This window comes from Podarcis liolepis, assembly GCF_965112155.1.
Source record: "Podarcis liolepis genome assembly, chromosome: 1".
Taxonomy (NCBI): Eukaryota; Metazoa; Chordata; class Lepidosauria; order Squamata; family Lacertidae; genus Podarcis; species Podarcis liolepis.
The window spans coordinates 126,191,120-126,201,721 of record NC_139554.1 but is presented as its reverse complement, the minus strand read 5'-3'; positions in this window follow the sequence as shown (position 1 = coordinate 126,201,721).

Here is a 10,602-nt window from a genome sequence, read left to right as displayed (position 1 = left end):
TCAAATCACACCTAGAAGGCACGCCTACAAACTGGACTATAAAAAACGTGGATCCAACACTTTGCCGCGCTGCAGCACCATAAAAACATGGATCCGAGGCACGGATCCTCATGAATTCATATGATTTTTATATTGAAACAAAATAAAAACACCATGCTACTGTAGACCACATCTTAGTCTGTAGGAGGAACCAAAAAAATCACGCATCCACTTTTTCGTGGTGCCGCAATGGCGCAAAAACATGGTTAAAAAACACGGATCCTCATGAATCCTCATGATTTTTGCACTAGATCAGCCCAAACTCACTTTCAAATTACACATCATGTCCAGGGGCACAACATCCACCACAGAAATCACGGATCCATGGCTTCCTGGCCATACCATGGCCCAAAAACGTGGTTTTCAAGAACAGATCCTCATGGATCCTCACACTTTTTGCATTGGACCAACCCAAACTCACCATCAAATCACACATCATAGCCAGGGGCACAGCCTACACCACAAAAAACTCAGAGCCACGCCTGCCTGGCCACGCCCTGGCCCAAAAACGTGGTTCCGAAGCACGGATCCTCATGAATCCTCATGATTTTTGCACTAGATCAACCCAAAGTCACCATCAGATCAAACATCATGGCCATGGGCACAGCATCCACCACAGAAATCACGGATCCACGGCTTCCTGGCGAAACCGTGGCCCAAAAACGTGGTTTTCAAGCACGGATTCTCATGGATCCTCACGCTTTTTGCATTGGGCCAACCCAAACTCCCTGTCAAATCACATATCATGGCCAGGGGCACAACATCCACCACAAAAAACTCGGATGCATGCCCGCCTGGCCATACCGTGGCCCAAAAACGTAGTTTTGAAGCATGGATTCCCATGGATCTTCATGATTTTTGCACAAGATCAGCCCAAAGTCATCATCAGATCAAACTTCATGGCCAGGGGCACAGCATCCACCACAAAAATCATGGATCCACGGCTTCCTGGCCACCCCATGGCCCAAAAACGTGGTTCCGAACCACGGATCCTCATGGATCCTCACGCTTTTTGCACTAGATCAGCCCAAACTCACCGTCAAATCACATATCATTCCCAGGGGCACAGCCTGCACCACAAAAAACTCGGATCCACACCTTCCTGGCCACTCCATGGCCCAAAAACGTGGTTCCAAAGCACGGATCCTCATGGATCCTCACGCTTTTTGCATTGGGCCACCCCAAACTCACCGTCAAATCACACATCATGTCCAGGGGCACAGCCTGCACCACAAAAAACTCGGATCCACGGCTTCCTGGGCACCCCATGGCCCAAAAACGTGGTTTTGAAGCACAGATCCTCATGGATCCTCATGATTTTTGCATTGGGCCACCCAAACTCACCATCAAATCACACATCATGTCCAGGGGCAGAGCCTGCACCAAAGAAATCTAGGATCCACAGCTTCCTGGTCATAACACTGCCCAAAAACGTGGTTTTGAAGCACGGATCCTCATGGATCCTCACACTTTTCGCATTGGGCCACCCCAAACTCACAGTCAAATCACACATCATTCCCAGGGGCACAGCCTGCACCACAAAAATCATGGATCCATGGCTTCCTGGTCATACTGTGGCCCAAAAATGTGGTTTTGAAGCACGAATCCTCATGGATCCTCACGCTTTTTGCACTAGATCAGCCCAAATTCACTGTCAAATCACACATCATGGCCAGGGATACAACTTGCACCACAAAAAAATAGGACCCACGGCTTCCTGGCCATACCGTGGCCCAAAAACATGGTTTTGAAGCACGGATCCTCATGGATCCTGACGCTTTTCGCATTGGGCCACCCCAAACTCACCATCAAATCACACATCATGTCCAGGGGCACAGCCTGCACCACAAAAAACTCGGATCCACGGCTTCCTGGCCACCCCATGGCCCAAAAACGTGTTTCCGAAGCACGGATCCTCATGGATCCTCACGCTTTTTGCATTGAGCCACCCCAAACTCACCGTCAAATCACACATCATGTCCAGGGGCAGAGCCTGCACCACAAAAAACTCGGATCCACGGTTTCCTGGCCACCCCATGGCCCAAAAACGTGATTCCGAAGCACGGATCCTCATGGATCCTCACACTTTTTGCACTGGGCCAGCCCAAACTCATTGTCAAATCACACATCATGTCCAGAGATACAACTTACACCAAAGAAATCTAGGATCCACAGCTTACTGGTCATAACACTGCCCAAAAACGTGGTTTTGAAGCACGGATCCTCATGGATCCTCACACTTTTCGCATTGGGCCAACCCAAACACACCGTCAAATCACACATCATTCCCAGGGGCACAGCCTGCACCACAAAAATCATGGATCCATGGCTTCCTGGTCATACTGTGGCCCAAAAATGTGGTTTTGAAGCGCGGATCCTCATGGATCCTCACGCTTTTTGCACTAGATCAGCCCAAATTCACCGTCAAATCACACATCATGGCCAGGGATACAACTTGCACCACAAAAAAATAGGATCCACGGCTTCCTGGCCATACTGTGGCCCAAAAACATGGTTTTGAAGCATGGATCCTCATGGATCCTCACGCTTTTTGCATTGGGCCAACCCAAACCCACTGTCAAATCACATATCATACCAAGGGGCACAGCCTACACCACAAAAAACTCGGATCCACGGCTTCCTGGCGAAATCGTGGCTCAAACACGTGGTTCCGAAGCATGGATCCTCATGGATCCTCACGCTTTTTGCATTGGGCCACCCCAAACTCACCGTCAAATCACACATCATGTCCAGGGGCACAGCCTGCACCACAAAAAACTCGGATCCACGGCTTCCTGGGCACCCCATGGCCCAAAAACGTGGTTTTGAAGCACAGATCCTCATGGATCCTCATGATTTTTGCATTGGGCCACCCAAACTCACCATCAAATCACACATCATGTCCAGGGGCAGAGCCTGCACCACAAAAAACTTGGATCCACGGCTTCCTGGCCACTCCATGGCCCAAAAACGTGGTTCCGAAGCACGGATCCTCATGGATCCTCACGCTTTTTGCACTAGATCAGCCCAAACTCACCGTCAAATCACACATCATTCCCAGGGGCACTGCCTGCACCACAAAAAACTCGGATCCACGGCTTCCTGGCCACTCCATGGCCCAAAAACGTGGTTCCGAAGCACGGATCCTCATGGATCCTCACGCTTTTTGCATTGGGCGACCCCAAACTCACCGTCAAATCACACATCATTCCCAGGGACACAGCCTGCACCACAAAAAACTCGGATCCACGGCTTCCTGGCCACTCCAAGGCCCCAAAACGTGGTTTTGAAGCACGGATCCTCATGGATCCTCACGCTTTTTGAATTGGGCCACCCCAAACTCACTGTCAAATCACACGTCATAGCCAGGAGCAGAGCCTGAACCATAAAAATTATGGATCCACGGCTTCCTGGCAACGCCATGGCCCAAAAACGTGTTTCCGAAGCACGGATCCTCAAGGATCCTCACTCTTTTCGCATTGGGGCTCCCCAAACTCACCATCAAATCACACTTCATAGCCACGGGCACAACTCACAAATCATGAGTTGCACTACAAAAATCACAAAAATCCCCTTACCTGCACTGTTAATGTTACCACTGCAATATTATTATTAGAGCCGATAGGAGAATATATGACTACCGTATTTTTCGCTCTATAGGACACACTTTTTACCCTCCAAAAATTAAGGGGAAATGTGTGTGCGTCCTATGGAGCGAATGCAGGCTCCTTGGCTTCAGCGATAGCAACACGAAGCCTCCGAAGCGCAGAGGGAGCGCTCCCTCCACGCTCCAGAGGCTACGCGTTGCTTTCGCTGAAGCCTGGAGAGCGAGAGGGGTCGGTGCGCACTGATCCCTCTTGCTCTCCAGGCTTTGCTTCTCTGGAGAGGCACTGCACAATGTTTCCTCTCTGCGCAGCGCCCCTTCAGTGAAGCTGGAGGAGAAATGGAAGAGGCTCCGTTTCTCATCCCGCTTCGCTGAAGGGGCGCTGAGCGGAGAGGGGGAGAATTTTTTTCTCCTTGTTCTCCCCCTCCTATGGTTCGGTGTGTCCTACGGTCCGGTGCGTCCTATAGAGTGAAAAATACGGTATATATTGTACCAAGATATGGTTCATCTTCAAGAACAGATCAAATACATGCCAAAGTATTAAAGAGGAGAAAAAATATGAAACTGCTTACATACTGTCAACTAATATCCAGATTCAAGAAAGACTGTATGGCAAACATTTAAATCAGTGAAAAGATAGAATCTGAGTCCATCATAACAGAGTTCTACCTTCTGGGTAAAATTTATAAACTATTACTCAAATATGACACCAAGCCCGAACAAGCAAAACCTTATATGACAAAATGGATGCAAAAATTTTAAGAGCAGTTCACAGTAGAACAGTGAGAACAATTATGAATAAAGGAATAAAATTTACTGCAAATTAAGCCCTAGAACAAAATTGGTACAGTGGAACCCGTGACTGAGGCACGTCCGCAACCCACAGCATTCGCATCCTGAAGCGCCACGTCTGCACAGGCACTGGTGCAATTTGGCACTTCTGCGCATATGAAAGACCCAGTTCTCTGAGTGCATGTTCTGGAAGCTGGGCAATAGGGGCAGTACAGGATTCCTTTTGTGTACTGACCTCCCCGCTGCACCAAGGATTCCCTGCCCGAGCTGCTTCAGGTCATCGCGGATGTTCTCCTGGAGATACCTAGTTTGGTTGTCCTAGGGGATTTTAAGATCCATGCCAGCATGACCTTACAAGGGGCTGCTTGGGACTTCGTGGAAAGCATGGCCTCCATGGGACTGTCCCTGAATAAGTTTGGCCCAACTCATAGTCACGGACATGCCTTAGACCTAGTGTTCACCAATAGTGACATGGGTGATATGACACTAGGTAAAAGTGAAACAAAAGAAGTGCCATGGTCAGATCACTTCCTGGTGCAACTGGACTTCTCCGTGACCCTTCTCCTCTGCAGGGAGGTGGGACCAATGCGGATGGTCCGCCCCCGCCACTTAATGAATCCAAATGGTTTCCAGAGAGTGGTAGGGCATGCTTTATCCCATGTTGATGGCCTTTCAGCTGATTCCCTGGTGGCCCGCTGGAATGTGGAGTTAACTACGGCTATTGACTGTTTGGCTCCGAAGCGCCCTCTCCGACTGCATGGAGCCCTGACAGCCCCGTGGTTTTCTTTGGAGCTGCGGGTGAGGAAACAATCACTGAGACGGCTAGAGTGCCAGTGGCAGAAAACTCATTCTGAATTGGACCGGACACAGGTTAGAGCTCAATGTCGAGCCTACCAAGTGGCGATAGCAACGGCGAAGAAGACTTTCTTCACCGCCTCTATAGCATCTACAGAAAATAGTAGCAGGAGACTCTTTCAGGTGGTTTGCAATTTAACGGAACCACCTTTACCACCGGGGCCTTGTAAAGACCCCAAGACCTCCTGCAACGATTTTTCAAATTTTTATGCACATAAAGTTGCTCATATTCGGAAGGAGGTAGACACCACCGTGGGAGCAGGGTCAGGGCGAGAGAGTGCTAGAGCCCTGTCTGGTCAAGTTGCATGGAATCAATTTCAATCCGTTACCCCCAAGAATGTGGACAGGCTGCTTGGATGCGTGAAACCAACCACCTGTCTCCTTGATCCTTGCCCATCCTGGCTAATAAAAGCAAGCCGGGAAGGGCTGGGCAATGGGCTCTGCGGGGTGGTGAATGCTTCCCTCTGTGAGGGGGCATTCCCAGACCAGCTGAAAGAGGCGGTCATTAAACCGCTTCTTAAAAAAAACATCTTCAGACCCGGCCAGTATGGCCAACTATCGCCCAGCCTCAAATCTTCCATTCTTGGGCAAGGTGATTGAGCAGGTGGTTGCTGAACAACTCCAGGCACGCCTGGAGGATGCAGACCATTTGGATCCCTTCCAATTGGGATTCAGGTCTCCTCATGGGACTGAAACTGCCTTGGTCACGACAATCGATCATAACACCCTTCTGGACCGTCTAGAGGAGCTGGGAGCTGAGGGCACTGTTATACAGTGGTTCTGCTCCTTCCTCCTGGGCTGTGTCCAGAAAGTTGTGGTGGGGGATGAGTGTTCAGACTTACTTGTGGGGTGCCTCGGGGTTCTGTCCTCCCCTCCATGCTTTTTAACATCTACAGGAAGCTGCTGGGAGAGATCATCAGGGGGTTTGGGCTTGGTGTCCATCAATATGCGGATGATACCCAGCTCTCTTTCAACTCAGAACCAGTGAAGGTGGTGAAGGTCCTGTGTGAGTGCTTGGAGGCGGTTGGAGGATGGATGGCAGCTAGTGGATTGATGTTGAATCCTGACAATAATGAAGTTCTGTTTTTGGGAGACAGGGGGTGGGCTGGTGTGAAGGACTCCCTGGTCCAGAATGGGGTAACTGTGCCCCTGAAGGGCCAGGTGCACAGCCTGGGAGTCATTTTGGACTCACAGCTGTCCATGGACGCACAGGTCAATTCTGTATCCAGGGCAGCTGTCTACCAGCTCCATCTGGTACGCAGGCTGAGACCCTACCTGCCCGGAGACTGCCTCACTAGAGTGGTGCATGCTCTTGTTATCTTCCGCTTGGACTACTGCAATGTCCTCTACGTGGGGCTACCTTTGAAGGTGACCCAGAAACTACAACTAATCTAGAACGCAGCAGCTAGTCTGGTGACTGGGAGTGGCCACCAAGACCATATAACACATGTCCTGAAAGACTTACATTGGCTCCCAGTACATTTCTGAGCACAATTCAAAGTGTTGGTGCTGACCTTTAAAGCCCTAAATGGCCTCAATGCAGTATACCTGAAGGAGCATCTCCACGCCCATCATTCTGCCCAGACACTGATGTCCAGCACCAAGGGCCTTCTGGTGGTTCCCTCACTGTGAGAAGCAAAGTGACAAGGAACCAGGCAGAGGGCCTTCTTGGTTGTGGCGCCCACCCTGTGGAATGTCCTCCCATTAGATGTCAAAGAGATAAACAACTACCTGACATTTAGAAGACATCTGACGACAGCCCTGTTTAGGGACGTTTTTAATGTGTGACTTTTTAATGTATTTTTATTTCATTTTTTGGGAAGCCACCCAGAGTGGCTGGGGAAACCCAGCCAGATGGGCAGGGTACAAATATATTTGTAGTAGTAGTAGTAGTAGTAGTAGTAGTAGTAGTAGTAGTAGTACTTTGTAGGATTTGATAATCTTTATAGGTCTTTTAAATTTCTAATCTATCTATCTATCTATCTATCATCTATCTATCTATCTATCTATCTATCTATCTATCTATCCCCTCCCCCGTTTCCCTTTCTGTACTTCCTTATCCTTATAAAATTGAATATATATATATATTTAAAATTTACGGCTCCACAGTTTTCTTGGTCGCCCCATATTCATTACCCGACCACCTATGCTGCTCATGGCCAGATCACTTTGGGGCACTGCCATGCTGTAAAAAGATTCTCATGAAGCACAGATCCCCATGGATCCTTAGGTTTTTTTTATGTTTGGTCACCCTGAAATCACTATCAAATCACACCTGATGTATATGACCACAGAACGAACCCCAAAAACCACAGAGCACAGCCAAGGAACAAACACTATATTAAATACTTTAATCCTCATGAATTGGCATGATTGTTAAATGGACTCCACCAAATTATATTGTAAGATCACACCAATGTCAATGGAATGACTGGAATACAAACGCTATCTGAAATGGTTCTGCATTAGCAAGAACATTGAAATAAAATGACATTCATATTCATAGCTTCCACTGTGAAGAACTGCACCTGGAAATTTTTGACACTGCTAAACCTCAAGAATGTCCAAGGCAGAGATTGTAATGATCTTACCTGTGAATGTAAATTGTCAAACCAACTAGATGGAGACCACCAAAGTAACCATGAAAAACAATCACCTGTCTTGCGTCAATTCAGCTACAAATGGTTTTGGGACAAAAGTTGGTTGCTTTGCAGGGGTAGTAATTATAAATGGAGGTTTAACTGCAAGTTTTTTTGAGAACAGATTTTGTCAGTGCAAACTTTGAAATAGGGGGTTTCCAACGTGGTGCCCATGGGAATCATGTTGCCTGCTGACAGCTTTCCTGGAGTCCACCACGTGTTTTTAGAAAAAGAACAGGATTAGTGGTGAATTGTGCCCAGCATGACTTCAGATTGTTCATAGTACATTTGATTGACTACAGGGGCATATGAAGGGGCAGCGGGGTGATGGTGCCCCAGGGTGCCATGCTGGTGGGAGAGTGACAGTAAGGTCGCTGTACTGGCTGCCGCTCTTGCGGCAACTGTACAGGCAGCCCCTCTTGCAGCGACCATATGGGCCATACGGGCAGCTGCTCTCGCGGCGACTGTACAGGCTGCTGCTCGCGTAGCATCCATACAGGCAGCTCCTCTCACGGCGGCCGTTCAGGCTGTATGGGCAGCCGCTCTCCTGGCGACCATACGGGCAGCCATGCATGCACAGTCCGTACAGGACATCATCCAGGACTTGTTACCATATTATAACTGCCACAAAATCTATCGGCATGCCACCAGAACCAGGGAAGCCTTGCCAGTTGCAGCTCACACAGTTGAAGTGAAATAAAAGACAGAAGAGTAGATCGGGAAGAAAGTTCCCCAGACTGCTGGAAAAGATAACAGTAGCTCCAGCATCTGATTCAATGCAGGCTGCTGAGGGGTTTGACTCCTTAAGATCACCAACTGACTATGAGACACCTGGAAAGCACTCAGCCTCAGATGACCTCCACTCCAAAAGGTGGGAAAGAGGATTTGACAGTGACCAATATTGATTATTTTGATAGCAGCCCCATATTCTCAACACAAAGTGAGAAGTGTTTGGACAAATCACTGATTTGTACATCAGTTCCCCCATGGCACAACTGTACCTTCCCCACACTCAGTCTACAAACCATGGGACTTTGATTCAGTTGGCAACATCTGTGTGTATGACTATGACATAAACACACTGAAAGGATCAAACTGGATAAATGATCGCCTAATAGATGCCTTTCTTGCCTCCAGGGTGATCATGGCCAAAGAGCTAGGTCACAATGGAACAATTTTCCCACTTACCGTACTTGCCACTTCATGCAGATATGTCAAAGATTGCCAGTGCAAGCTCTGAAGAACTGTTTGAGATTTGGAGTGCTAAAGAAAGATGTTTTGATTATTCCAGTAAATGACAGAGAAGTCCACTGGAAACTGATAGTAATCATTTTTAAAAGGAAGACCATGCTCTATCTAGATTCCAAACATGGATTGAACCACTCTGTGATTGATGCAATAACATCCTTCTTAGCATGTCTGTATGAGATGGATTCAAAATATCCCTATAGTTTTGCGGCTGATCATTTTTTTGCACCAACTGATATACCCAGGCAAGGTACCGTAATTCCTTTCACATGTACCATTGCCCATCTGATTGCTTCTGCTGCCCAATTACAGTTCATACAAAAGGATATGGCTGCAATTAGACCCTGGATTGCAAAAGAAATAATACAGTACTGTGGGAAAACCTATTTTGAAGGACAAGACAAATATTTTCAAGTGGAAATTGATGCTGTTCCTCCCAAGAAGAGACAAATCTTGAACGAGAGTTGCATTACTGTGTCTCGATCATGCCCAGAGGGATGGAAGGATACACTAACCTATTGCTCAGATATCCTTGTTTGAAGGCTGCTGGTCACTATGTTTCTTGAAGGAAGGGTGCAGGAGGCCCAGTGGTGACCTAACTATGGCTTACTGTGAAGGAAACTGCAAGGACTGGTACCACTGCTTTCGCATAGGCATTGATTCAAAAGATCTTCCAGAGGTTTTTGTGTGTCCAGACTGTCAATCCACTGTGGCCAAATAGATTTTGAAACTGCGAACTGTCATATTCCACAGGTTGGTATAATACAGCAAAATCCAAACATATAGTTTTCATCATCATGGCAGGGATGGTCCTTTTCCATAGAATTCTTATTCATGGAGTTAGTTTTTATATCCTGCTTTTCTCTACTTGAAGGAGTCTCAAAGTGGCTAAAAATCTCCTTTCCCTTCCACCCCCACAACAGACACCTTGTGAGATAGGTGGGGCTGAGAGAGTTCAAAGAGAAGTGTGACTGGCCCAAGGTCACCCAGCAGCTGCATGTGGAGGAGCGGGGAAGCGAACCCAGCTCACCAGATTAGAGTCCACCGCTCTTAACTACTACACCACAGAAACGTATCTCTTAAAACTCTGGAGCAAGCTGTTCAGTTCAGCCTCATAGTGATACTGATTTGTGGAGGGAAGGTTGGTGATGAGCAAGATCTGTTCCCATTTCCCAACACAGAGACCATAGAGCAGTTTCTTTTGGGGGCTGAACCTGCAGAGTGTTTCTGTTCAGAATTTCCGTGGCAGAAATTGGCTAAGTGCCTTTATAAACATTCAGCTTCTCAAATCGAACCCCATCATGAAACTTTCAGGTGTAGCTGTTGGAGGTGGAGGGCAGAGAAGGTGCTAGTCCTTACCTCCCTCCTCCCAGCCTATCATTGCCCAATGGGCTGAATTTCAGGGCTTTTGCATGTAAAGGGCAA